A 12,136-nucleotide genomic window follows, 5' to 3' on the forward strand; every position below is an offset into this window, starting at 1 on the left:
CTGTCCATTACTTATACTGAACATACCTAAATGTTATGTATGCTGCATTTTGTCACCCTGTCCACAGGGAGGTCTACTACAACTTTGCAGAAAGAATAGACATTTAAAGTCAGTACCTCACGAACTAAGCATTGCACAGTGATATCAAAACTAGGCTGGAGCATATTAGCTTAGGCATTGGAAATAGTGTTAGTCCAGAGTCCTGCAGGGGCATCTCCGCTAGCCTGCATATTTCTGTGCAGTACTACCTTATACACAAAAGGCAACCGCAACGTTTTCAGCCACTAAGCCAGCCCTCAGTTGTTGAGTGGCCAGCACAGGGGAGGACACAAGCAGGAGGACACAGTCCCCCCTCCAGTCCCTCTAGAGAGTTTTACAAGAGAGTCCAAGAAGCTTGTGAGCTCCAAGGCTGTTTTCACTGCCAGTTCTGCAAAGGTGGGTCATGATGCTTGGAGAAATTAGACGCTATTGAAGAATGCTTTTGTGTAAAGTCCAGTTTATAAGCATAACAAACCTTGGCCAAAAATAGAAGATAGGCTTTTGTGTCCTGCCCACCCTCCAGAAAGAGAAGGGCTTTAACGTCACTCATTTTCTGCGAAAGAGGAGCGAGCTGTGGATAGAAGTATAACCTCTGTAATTCAGATTAGCAAGGTATTTTCCCCTCTTTTTCCTTATTTTATAATGACTTTATATTTATGAACTTAGAAATTCAGAGACCTTTATTTGTCTTTAACATGCTTATGATAAAAATAGATTTCCTAATGGAAACTCCTTCTTGAGGCTGTAGCTTTGGATTTTTTATCACCATCAGAGCTACGCAGTGATGCTTCGACAGGTCTGCTAGATTTGTACAAATCATAACCTATCCAGAAAATACCTGCGTCCTGAGCTGAAGAAGCTGAAATATACAGTTCTTCAAGTATCGTGTAATCTGCTCTGGAAGGCAGCTGGAATCTATCACCATAACAGTTTTAAGACTTGTTCTAAGTCATTGTTCATGATTCCCTTGAAGCTGAAATTTTTAAAAGTCACAATTGTGACAACATGTTACTGTTCAGGCCATGACGTTCTTTGTGCGGATTTGGCAGTAGTGCAGACTCTGACAACACTAGATACTTTTTACAATTAAAAACATTCATTATTAAACATTCTCTACAAATATCTTAGTTTGACTGTCAGAGTCTTGCAATGTTGTAATGAGAGCCACTCTGCAGGTTGCTTCATTTGCAGGCCAGACCTAAATAACACTAAGTTGTACTTCAAAAATAACCACAACTATTGGGTTGCATTGCTACGTTACCTTCCAGTTTGGGTCTGAATTTGGCTGCAGTGATGGCACTCGCCCTTCTTGGTTAGAAGACTGAATTCAACAAAACTTGTACTTACCCATATACTGCCTGTATCTCACATAACTTGCATCCTTTCAAAACTGCCAGTACTTGACACTTTAAACAATCTATGTTGAAACTAGAAGCAGAGGAAAGTAGGAATCAAAAGCAGAGAAGCTAGCAGGAGAAAGGAAGCAACGTGAAGGGGATCAGAGGTGAGAAAGCTAATGGAGGAGAGGGTACTCTGTTAAATTTCCCTCATACTGCCCATATGGCTATGCACTGCTTTGCTGCTGGCTCAAACTTTCTTGACTTTGCTGGGTTTTTAAAGACATAACCCCCAGGTTACATGAATGAAAGCGCAGCATTTGCTGCTATTGATACATATCCCAGTCCAAAGAGGCTACCTGCAAATCTGAAATGCCCAATAGGAAAGGCTCCTTCAGCAAATCCCAAGGTTTTGGTTTGGTACTCTTGATAAGCCATACGAGGCCACAATATTCCTCTAAAGTTAAGAATAATAGAGTTAGAGTATGGAAAAAAGTAAATTTTCTGCAACTTGAGCTGGCAGTGGGAACTGCTTAGGGACATTACTGAGTTACTGATAAGACTCATATGTTGTTTGCTGGAGGCAGAGTTTTCATTTGGGAGTGCTGAGCAACAGAGTTACTTTGTCAACATGCACAGTTACAGGGTGATAAAAGAGTATATTAGTTACTGTTCAGCCAATAAAAACTATCATCATTGCCACAAAACATTATGACATTTATTACTAACAAAAATAAAAATTGTGACTGGATGATAAAACGCCAGTGTTTGTTTCTTTTGCCACTGGCTGTGACTGTCTATAAAAGAAAGAGGCAGACTAGGCTAAATATTTGAATCAATATTTCATATACTTTATTTAGCATATGACTGTATCACCTTGCTTAATTTTGTTTACCCTCCTAATAAACTCAGGCAGCTCACCATTAGCCTCTGAGAGGCAATTTCCGCCTAAACCTTTTGGGGAAAAAAACCCATATCATCTAGTCTAGAAAAAAACAGGCACAACTGCAAATCTTATTAAGAGTATCATAGCACAGTTTAATTACTGAATATCAATTTAGCAGGGCAGCATTTAGATGTTACTCCAATCCTCTGGTTTGCTTTCATCTACCCTAACGTAACTTTCAGTGACTACACCTGAAGAAGGAAAGGATGTGATAAAGACTAGAAGACCCTTCATCTTTACTTAACAAGAGTTCTCCAGCTAATTGAGTGTCCATATTGCCTCATCAGCAATGCAATGAAAATACACTGCAAAAATTCTAGTCCAACAAAGAAAGTTTATTTTCAGACTGTCACATCTGCAGTATTGTTATTAATTATTGATGCTCAGTTCACTTACCAGCTGAGAGGTAGCAGGCTACAAAATAGGTATGTTGTGCTTCTTGCTGCATGACCATAAAGAGCAATGGGCAGAAACGCGTGAACTAGAGGAAAATTCTGCTGCATATGCTCTTGGGAATTAAAACTCAAGTACAGGGATAGTTATATCTCAAGCTAGACCTCTATTCTTGTTAGATAGTGTCCAGACACGATTTGCTATTTTGCCATGTTCTCCCAAATAAAAGATTTTAGTGGTTTCATATCAGATAGGACTGCCAATCTTTTCTGAGTGAGGAAAAAGGGCCTTGGAAAGGAGCAATGCAGCCTTTCTTACCACGACCCACGTTTAACAAGAAGAGAACAAATTCATCTCAAAACTGCAGTCCTTATCTGAAGGGATGGGGGTTGCAGAGGAGGTGCAGCCACACTCATGATAGGGTTACTGATCCACAAAGGCTATAGCCCATTATTCTGTCATCTGTCTTGCTAGCCCTCCAGTGAATCATGTCTAGCTATGGCCACTAACAGCCCTAATGATCTACTCTGTTAGCTAAAACTGAAAAACTCACTAGCCACTCATTTAAGGCACTCACAGGGCCAGTTAAGTCCAGTGGCACTCAAGACTGACTTACGTTTTCTGGTGAATTCTTAAAGCATATCACTGAGATTATCTCTACTGTGGAGCTCCACTCAGTCACCAGTGACTGAGCAGGATCTGGGTGAACAACTGCTACCAACACCTTCATGACTGCGCTGCCCTATCTCAGATTTGAGGGAAAAGGAAGACATGGAGATGCCTGGGAGAATTTAGTCTAGGCAGTATTTGCTCCCCCTCCTTAGACTCCTCACTGACATCATTAATACAGCGTGATGCAGCATGGCACAGCTGAATGACCGACCATACTGGTACGCGGTAGTACGACACCTTGGTGCCACAGAAGAAGATGGCACACCTGTAGTGAAGGAGATACAGGTGGATGTTGGACCTTCTGCAGAAGCACTTAATTCCACAGTATGAAATTGACATGACAAATTAACAGCTGTCTTTCCTAATTAATTGCTACAATGCTTGAATCATTTTTTTGAGTGTAAACCTATTGAAAACTTATACGATGATGTTCGAGCTTTAAAATCAAAGGTTTAGTATTTTCAAGATAAAAAACAGTTGGATAAGGATTTGCATAAATTCCCATCTGTAATATGCATATTTAAATTCAGAACTTAGCAGAAAGAAAAAGATAAGAAAATTATCTCCATCACAGCAACAATTTCCAGGCTGCATTGCTGCTTAAGCCTAATATCAGATATGTTATCAGGAAGAGCCTTTAAAAATACTGCAGGCATATGTTCCTTTTCATCACTAAGAGTTGTTTTCCAGGCAAACCTGAAGCCCTGTATTTGGCAATGTCAGTGGTAACAGAGGGCATTACCTTACTTTCTGGCACATCAAAAGTTTCAAGCAACAAACATCATAGTTTATATAGCATGCTGTTTGCTTGTTCATCATAAGTGTTAAGAATAATCTGTTGAAAATTATAGAAACTTGCCATCAAGAACGGAAAACAATCTTACTTGTGACATTTTCCTTTCAACTTAACTTTTCGTTCAAGGAGAGTCAGCTGCAGTATATGCAGCTCCTTAAATCTCTGGGGATATTCTGCACACTTGACTCAAACTGGGGCATACTCCTTTTTTGGATATCATATAAGAAATATTGTGGCAGCCTTTGGAGTGAGTCTGTGAAACTAGCAAGCATGGAAGTGGTTTGAGCTGCTATCAGTTTAGCGCTTGTGAGCCAAACAAACATTGAAGACAGACTTTTGAAGGAAAAGAAAATACATCACTCCATAGAACTACATAAGTTATCCATATTCAGTTTATGACATGAGGTATTCCATCCCAAACAATGGGTGAAAAGCTGCTAAGCAAACTGACTTGGAAGACAGAATTTTGCTTTAATATTTTAAAGCATATTTGTTCTATCAAGAATTATTTTGTATAAATGTCTTGATACTATTTGTAGTGAGAGAAAATATTTTGGTTTTGAGGCATATCTAATTTGCCACTGGACTTAATCCTTCTTACAGAAATAAGAAGCGAAAGACAAAAGTAAAATAAAGCAAGTATTCACAGCTTATGAAGAAACAAAAAATGTTACTGTCATTTTGTGCATAACAAAAGTTATGCACAATAACTTTTCAACAGTGAACATTACAAGCCAAAACTAGAAGTTTCATGTAATTCCAGCCACTAATACTATTTTAAATTATAAAACACAAATCTTAACATAATACCTGTCCCCTTACGTTCAATATCTACTGTGCAAAAGAAAGACTTAGACACAAATGAAAAAATATACCAAACTGTGATTCCTTTGAAATATTCATCTTTACATTTCACCCTCTTCTTTTTGCAATATATGACTTATGCACTATTAGTGTTTCATTCTTTTGTTTTGAATAGGAGAAAGACATGAAACTATCTACCAATGTGCAATTTATTAGCACCTGCTTGGCTGAAAAATGTAACTATGTCAAATAACCATTATGTCTGCTTAAATCTTTTTGTCTGTATCAAGCCCAAGTTAATACTCTCGATATTAGAGTGCTCCATCAGAACATTCTTTCAAATGGCTCTACAGCTGCACTGCTGTGGGGAGGTTGCTGTCGGCCACAGGTCAGACTCACAGTTTGCATGTGGATTGCTGGTGGACACGATGCAGCTCGTGTCTGGTCAGAGCCCCGCAGGACAGAACCTGACAGGGCAAGGACGGGGAATGGGATGTATGGCTTGTGTCAGCGCTCTCAGCAGCAGGACTGCACATATTGTGCTGCGTGTTAGGTCATATGTTTCGGTGAAGAGGGATGGAGGTTAAATTTGCCTAGAAGCGCTTTCCAGATTCGTTCGCTGATATACAACAAATAATGGATTTTTCCTAACTGATAGAGCTAAGTTCAATATTCAGAGGTAAAAGAAAAAATAGCCCGTCAGTAGATCAAGGATGCACCAATCAGAAATATTGGACTAAAAACTGAGAGTCAGAAGTGAAAAAAAACGTACCCTTTAGAACATATGCCCTTTAGAAGTGCACGTAACAGTACTGACATTAACTTAACGGGCTTAATTGGCTTTGAGGACTTTTTACATTCCTCCATTAACATGCTAATGTATTTTCTAATTTTATTTTTTCTCTTAATGACAATTCAAAAAATGCCATCATATCTCCTATTACAGCAGAGATAGGGCAGGACACAAAAAACTAGAGCACAGTAGCCTTAGCCTCTTACTTTCTAGTTCACTTGAGGTACTAAATGGGAAAGAAAAAGCTAATTATTTAAAGAAATTGAGTATTTTTTTTCCAGAATGCTGTCCAGAACGACTACTGGTACTGGCACACTCAGTAAATCCAGCTGCCAAATGCCATCATGCAGTGAATGTTCATATTTTTTGAGTCTTCATTCAAAATATTATCTTGTATTGATAATAGCATAGTCACTCATTTAAGGGTCTGTTTTAAAACTTTCTCCAATGATGCCTTAAAGAGTTTAATTCAATCCATGTATACTACAGAAAAAGTAAATTTCTGGCAATTGTTTTAGTAGCTGAACTCATAACATTGCACAGCTCAAAATTTGCTCTGGTCTTGCATGACGACTACGTTCTCATTTCTATTGTCTTTACCAAGACCTAAGTCCCAATAGCCATTTCCCATTTATTATGGGCACAGATGAAAAATACATAACTATATCTTAATTCTATTGGCATTAATTTGAAATTCAGGTAACTTTCATATTCTTCCAGGAATATTGTTTAGTACTAAATTCTGCACCAAGTTCCTACGAAAATACACAAGCAGACACAATATGGGAGAGCTCTAACACCAGAAATCACCTGCTCTGTTCTAAGCTTCTGTTTCCTTCTTTAAATTGGAATCTGATGCATCTTCTGCCAGATGACCCCTTCCCAAAACTGTTGAGCATGAGTAGCCTGAAGACGAGGAGCCGTTTAAATGATGTCAGAGAAAAAAAAAGTGAGAGGGAAAAAAGGGAAAAATTTTCCATAGAAGACCCTCTGAACTTCTTGCTTTAAGAAGAGATGTAGCCATAGTCGTTTAATGCAATAGAGGCATTAAAATTATCCATCTCATCATCTCTCATCAAAAAAAATCCTTTATTTTTTAAAGGGTATAGGGATCAGAATTTTCCCAGGATGCTGTGCTCACCTCTTCCTTAGACCTTCAACAGAAAGCAGGACGAACCAGTTCTGTACACCTTGACAGACTCACAAGAGCAGAGACCTTCTGAAAACTTCAACCATTCAGAGCCTCTCAGGCTCCTTCAACCTCATGTGTCTCCTGAGGAGGCATCCCTGAATCTCTGACTTCAGCAATGTGGAATTCTTCAATTTTGAATTCCTGCACAATCCAGGAAGCCCTCCACAATAGTGTTTTCAAAAGTTACCCGTTCACTATATTATTATAAAGATATTGCCAGACAAGCACTTGAAGTTAGGACAATATTTTCGGGTACAGAGGAGCAACTTACAAGTGAGTGCCAAACACTATACGCAGGGTGCCCTTTGTCCCTGTCTAGCTTTTGAACATTGCAAAGTTTTAAGTCAAGCCAGCTAGATTTCAACCTAGAGCATAAAACTTGAGCCTTTTAGATCATGGTTTTCTTTCCTGCTATTTCTGACCCAGCTTGGAACACTACATTAAAAATATTATAAGTACCAAAAACTCCCCCCCCCACCCCGCCAAAGCAATTATTAGAAATCTAGAAAATTTGCATTTATAAAAACAGTTTTAACTTTAACTCACGGACAGTTATTTTCCTGGCACTTCTATAGAAGTCAGTATACCGATCTGATAGCATTTGCAAAGATAGCATAAAACCTCCACCTTCTCCTCTCCGTCTTTAGGATCCACTGCCATAAAGCTAACACTTTATGTGGCCTGAACTGTTATAAGGAAGGGGGGCATAAAAGCCCCTACTGAAACATAATAATGAAAAAAGTCTAAAAAACATACATGCTATAGGTGGCAGCATATAAAAAGGAATGAATGTAACCACAGTGACATTATAGCTGAACTCGTAAAACAAATTTGCATTGAAGTGGCATGGAACCACTCTCAACATTTACTGATTTCTGATTCAAATTTAGCAAGAAGGAATGTGGTAAAGGAAATCAAATTCCACTGGACTAATTACGTGAAACTTGTGGATACTATCTAAATAATTCAGCTAAATTGCATGATTTGGTTATTCCCTGTTTCTATTTCAGGCTCTAGTCCTGAGCCAACCAGGACTAGATGCCCACCTGCAGGTTCTTATTCATAGGAAGTAAATCCATTCCTAAAAATCTGCGTCTTTTTAGGGAGGCATGACCACTATGCCCCAAAGCCCTGCAACCTTGACACCTTGCACTTGCATGGTTAGCTACACTTCTGAAGGGAATAATCTCCTGGAAAAGGCAGCTTCAAAATCTGGGCAGAGCTCCATCGGCTCTGCTGAGTCAAAGCATGTTTGCTTTGCTGTTTCCGCTGGAAGCCAATTTTTAGCACACTCCCACTCTTCCTGAATAAAAACAGAAACTGTTGGTCCCTGGGAATTTCTGAAAATCTGTATCTATACAGCACTGTTCAGTGCTGTGACTACTGCCCCTGTCATTTTCTTTAAAGGAAACACATTCTGAGAGTGACTTAGCACTGCTTCCTAGCCAGCAGTACTGGCTTCTTCAAGGCTGTCTGCAAAAACAGACATGAAGATAGGCTGCACACCTAACCAGCTGCTGGGGCACAAGTCAAAGCCCGATGAAAGAAAATAACTTCTCCCTCTGACTGAGTGATATCTGAGAAAGATAAGTTCTCTTTCCCCATTTTGTGAAGCCTATAATATTAGTTTGCTATCTCAATACTGCAAATAATACACTCCAACTCTTTTCCATCATAGAAAAGGGCTATGCAGGAACCGAGTGTTTCTTCCACCTTGGGACATGAAATACTCCAAATATTTTGCAAAGAAATAAAGTAACAAAAAAACTGCTAGCTCCATAATTCAGATTCAAAATGCTTCTGAAATATAGAGCAGGAAAATATTTTTGCCTCAGTTACTTTATTGTTTTCATTTCATTTTAGCACTCTCAAAGAACTGAAAACATGTACTTAAAATTACAGTTAGATTAGAGAAGAATACTAGCAGTATACTAGCAGTGATACAAGTGGGTGGTTGACTCTTCTTCAGAAGAACTAGTTAGAAGATTAGTAACATTCCCTAAAATTAACATACAGAAACAAACTGGCCTCCATGTTCTTGGAAAAATAGACTTCAAACATTTTATCAATGTTTCTAATGAAGATTTAGAACAATGGCTGATAAAGTCTATATATGATGCAAAAAAAGTCCAAATGGCAAAAATTATTAAGGACTCGTCAATTATACGGGACAATCTTAACTGGCTAGCAAACTAGGCTCATTTAACCAACATCTGTTTTAGACAGCACATAGCTCCACGGAGAACATAGGTAAGGTAAGGGACCGTACCCTAGAAGGAAGCAATTCTGACATGGGCGAGCGATTATAGTACACAAGAACTGACAGTGTACTCTTTGCTTGATCTTCTGGAAGAGATCGAAGGCAATAAATCAGTGGGTGTACATACTATATAAGATTTATGAGACGGTAGTAACTCAAGATCTCTTATACAAAAAGTTTTTGAATCTCAAAAAGATCTCTACTTAGGTTACAACTTTTGTTGTTACTGCTGTTTACAGTCTTCAAGTACCTCTCTTTGGTTTTACTTAGGGAAGAAGATAACATATGAATGTTTCTTGAAGTGCCTGCTGTCTAACTGAAATTTATTGCGCCTCCAAGTCATTTAGCCAAACTCAGACCAAACACTTTCCCAGTCTTATAGGGTGGTGAACAGATGCTTGGCTACTATACTGTTGCATATACTGGTAGTAATAGCTTTAAATAAAAATACAAATATTGATTTTTTGTATGTAAAATGTTAATAGTCACATTAGATATAGCATCTCTCACAGCTGAATAGATTCATGTTGACCTAGGCACTGCATATTTGGAAATAAGACTATCTAACTGTTGTTACAAAGAAGAAATTTCAGCCAGCCTTCAAATGAAAAGATGCCTTTCAACATGAGTACAACAGCTTTGAACAAATTCCTTTTAAAGAATCATCCCAACACACATTTTAAACTGATGTCCCTTATCCAAATCTAAAAGGCATTTGTAGATTCATTATCCTGACTGTAGTGCCATTTCTAAATCAAGCTTTGAGGCTGATGAGATCGGAGCATGGATTTGGCCCTTTTGTGCACATGAAAGAAATGGCACTGTTGCCTTCAGAGGCACATTTATTAGAAGGAAAAGCATTTCAAGCTAGAAAGGCAGAAAAGCTCTCTCTCCTCCCACTCCCTCTCCTACATATCTTTCGCAAACACACAAACAGACATGCACACACACACAAACACACACACACACACACACACACAAACACACACACACACACACAAACACGCACACACACACACAAACACGCACACACGCAGCATTGGTAATTGGGAGTTTTCTTTAACTTCTCCCACATTCAGAAGCAAGCTGTAGTTTTTCTGATTACTACCAAAACTGGAGCATGGGCTAATCAAAATCAATTATCAGCTGTGAGATGGGAGGAATAAAACAGAGATGAAGAACAGCAGGGCAGCAACTGGGCTCATGAAAACAAAAATAAAAATGAAAGCAAATTCCTGTCTCATCTTGGCAAGTGAGGCACGCTGCCTGTCTGTCATCCCTTTCATTATACACATCACTGCTCAGTAGCTCTAGGCACATAATCACGCAATCCCCCATGCCCACCAAATATGTACAGTAGCTGCCAACTATTTGTACAGCTACTAGTGAAAAATGATGGAAAAAACATATTTCACAAACCTATTTAAAAACTCCACAGCTTTTAAATATTTTTTGTTTAATTTTATAGTGGTTTTTTTTCTGTTGTTAGTATGAAACCTAGTTATTTTTCACCGGAGAGAAAGAGGGCCAACCACATCAGATGCAGGAAGCTGGAAAGCAAACAAGCGGGGAAATTAATAATAAGCACTCATATTTACACTTGCTATAAAGAAACTTTTGTATCGGGGAAGCTGGATAATTCATGGTATGCTGTATAGTTTGTCCAGGAGTAAGGCAAAGAGGTTATGACTGGCCCCAAACAGCCATTATTGCCCAGTTAACCCAGTGCTTGAATGGAACCAGCCCATGAACAAAAGTCAGCAGAGCCAAAGCAAGACAGAGCTTCAGCTGGCAGACCCTGGAAGCAGCAGTGCTGCAGACACTGTTGCTGCATCAGCTGGGAGGCTGGATGTGCTCCTCGATTCCCTGGTTATGCTAAACTTCCACACAGCAGCATCCATGAATAACATTTTCCACTGTATCCTGCTAGGTAGGAGATTCTGTCCAATGCTGTTGAACAGAGCTGTGCTCTCAACCGTAAAACAGCAGTCCCTCAGCATGTTACCTCCCACTTGTGTAAAATGGGCAGAATATCTCCTTGATATAACAAGTTACAGTAAGCAAACTTGTCTTCCACTTTGGGTACTAAGCAGAGACTCCTCTCAGATAAATTCAGTTGTCCAAAAGCTAGAGATGTTTGGTCTACACTATTCATTTAAGCTTATTGATTTTCTAGTAAATGGAAAAGGATGAATGCTTTATAAGAGCAATTCAGTACAGAGTCACACAGGTATCTCAGATGGGTGTGGGGGAGTCACTCTGGAGTTGTCCCCTTCCATTGGTGGAGCGTGAATGAGCATATCCCTACTGTTTTGGCAGGCAATGCTAGGCAATCCAAGTTCCATCCCATTTCTTCTACAGCAGAATCAAATTCAGGTTCTCAGTTCTTATTTTCAGGAATGCTGAATGACCCAGGCTCAGCGTATCTAACTCAAAAAAAACCCTCCAGATGAAAAGAAGGAAGCTGCTCCATGGGTTCAGTGGAATGCCTACCGTAACAATAAGTAGAAGTGTGTGAGAGAGAGAGCTTTTTCTTGGGGAGTCTGAGTTCGGGCCACAATTCCCTTTAGAAAAAAAGAGCTATCACAACATCACTGCCTTTTACTTCAAGTGTAAAACATGGTTCTGACCTTGCCTGCCCTGAAAAAAGCACACACCAGTGTATAACTTAAAACAAAAAAAGCTCCTCAAAATACGAACCTTCAAACACAATCCTCTTTCAAACGCAATTCTCTGGAGGGAGCAGAATTTAAGAGAGCATATGGAGCATACAAGACAAATGCTATTCACATCGTTCAGTGCACTGCTAGGAAACTATCAGATATTAAAATAACTCAAAACTCATAAAAGGTAAGATGAGACCACTGAGATTAATGCTAGTTTTCCTTTTGAGTCAGCTTTATT

General features: G+C 39.1%; 1 protein-coding gene across 1 annotated transcript in view; it reads right to left on the reverse strand.

Annotated features, from left to right (window-relative positions):
* LOC104146863 (ras-related protein Rab-3C) overlaps window positions 1–12,136 on the reverse strand; it is a 137,273-nt gene that overhangs the window by 59,269 nt on the left and 65,868 nt on the right. The gene's annotated exons all lie outside the window — the stretch shown is intronic.

Source organism: Struthio camelus, chromosome W (genome assembly GCF_040807025.1).
Source record: "Struthio camelus isolate bStrCam1 chromosome W, bStrCam1.hap1, whole genome shotgun sequence".
Classification (NCBI taxonomy): Eukaryota; Metazoa; Chordata; class Aves; order Struthioniformes; family Struthionidae; genus Struthio; species Struthio camelus.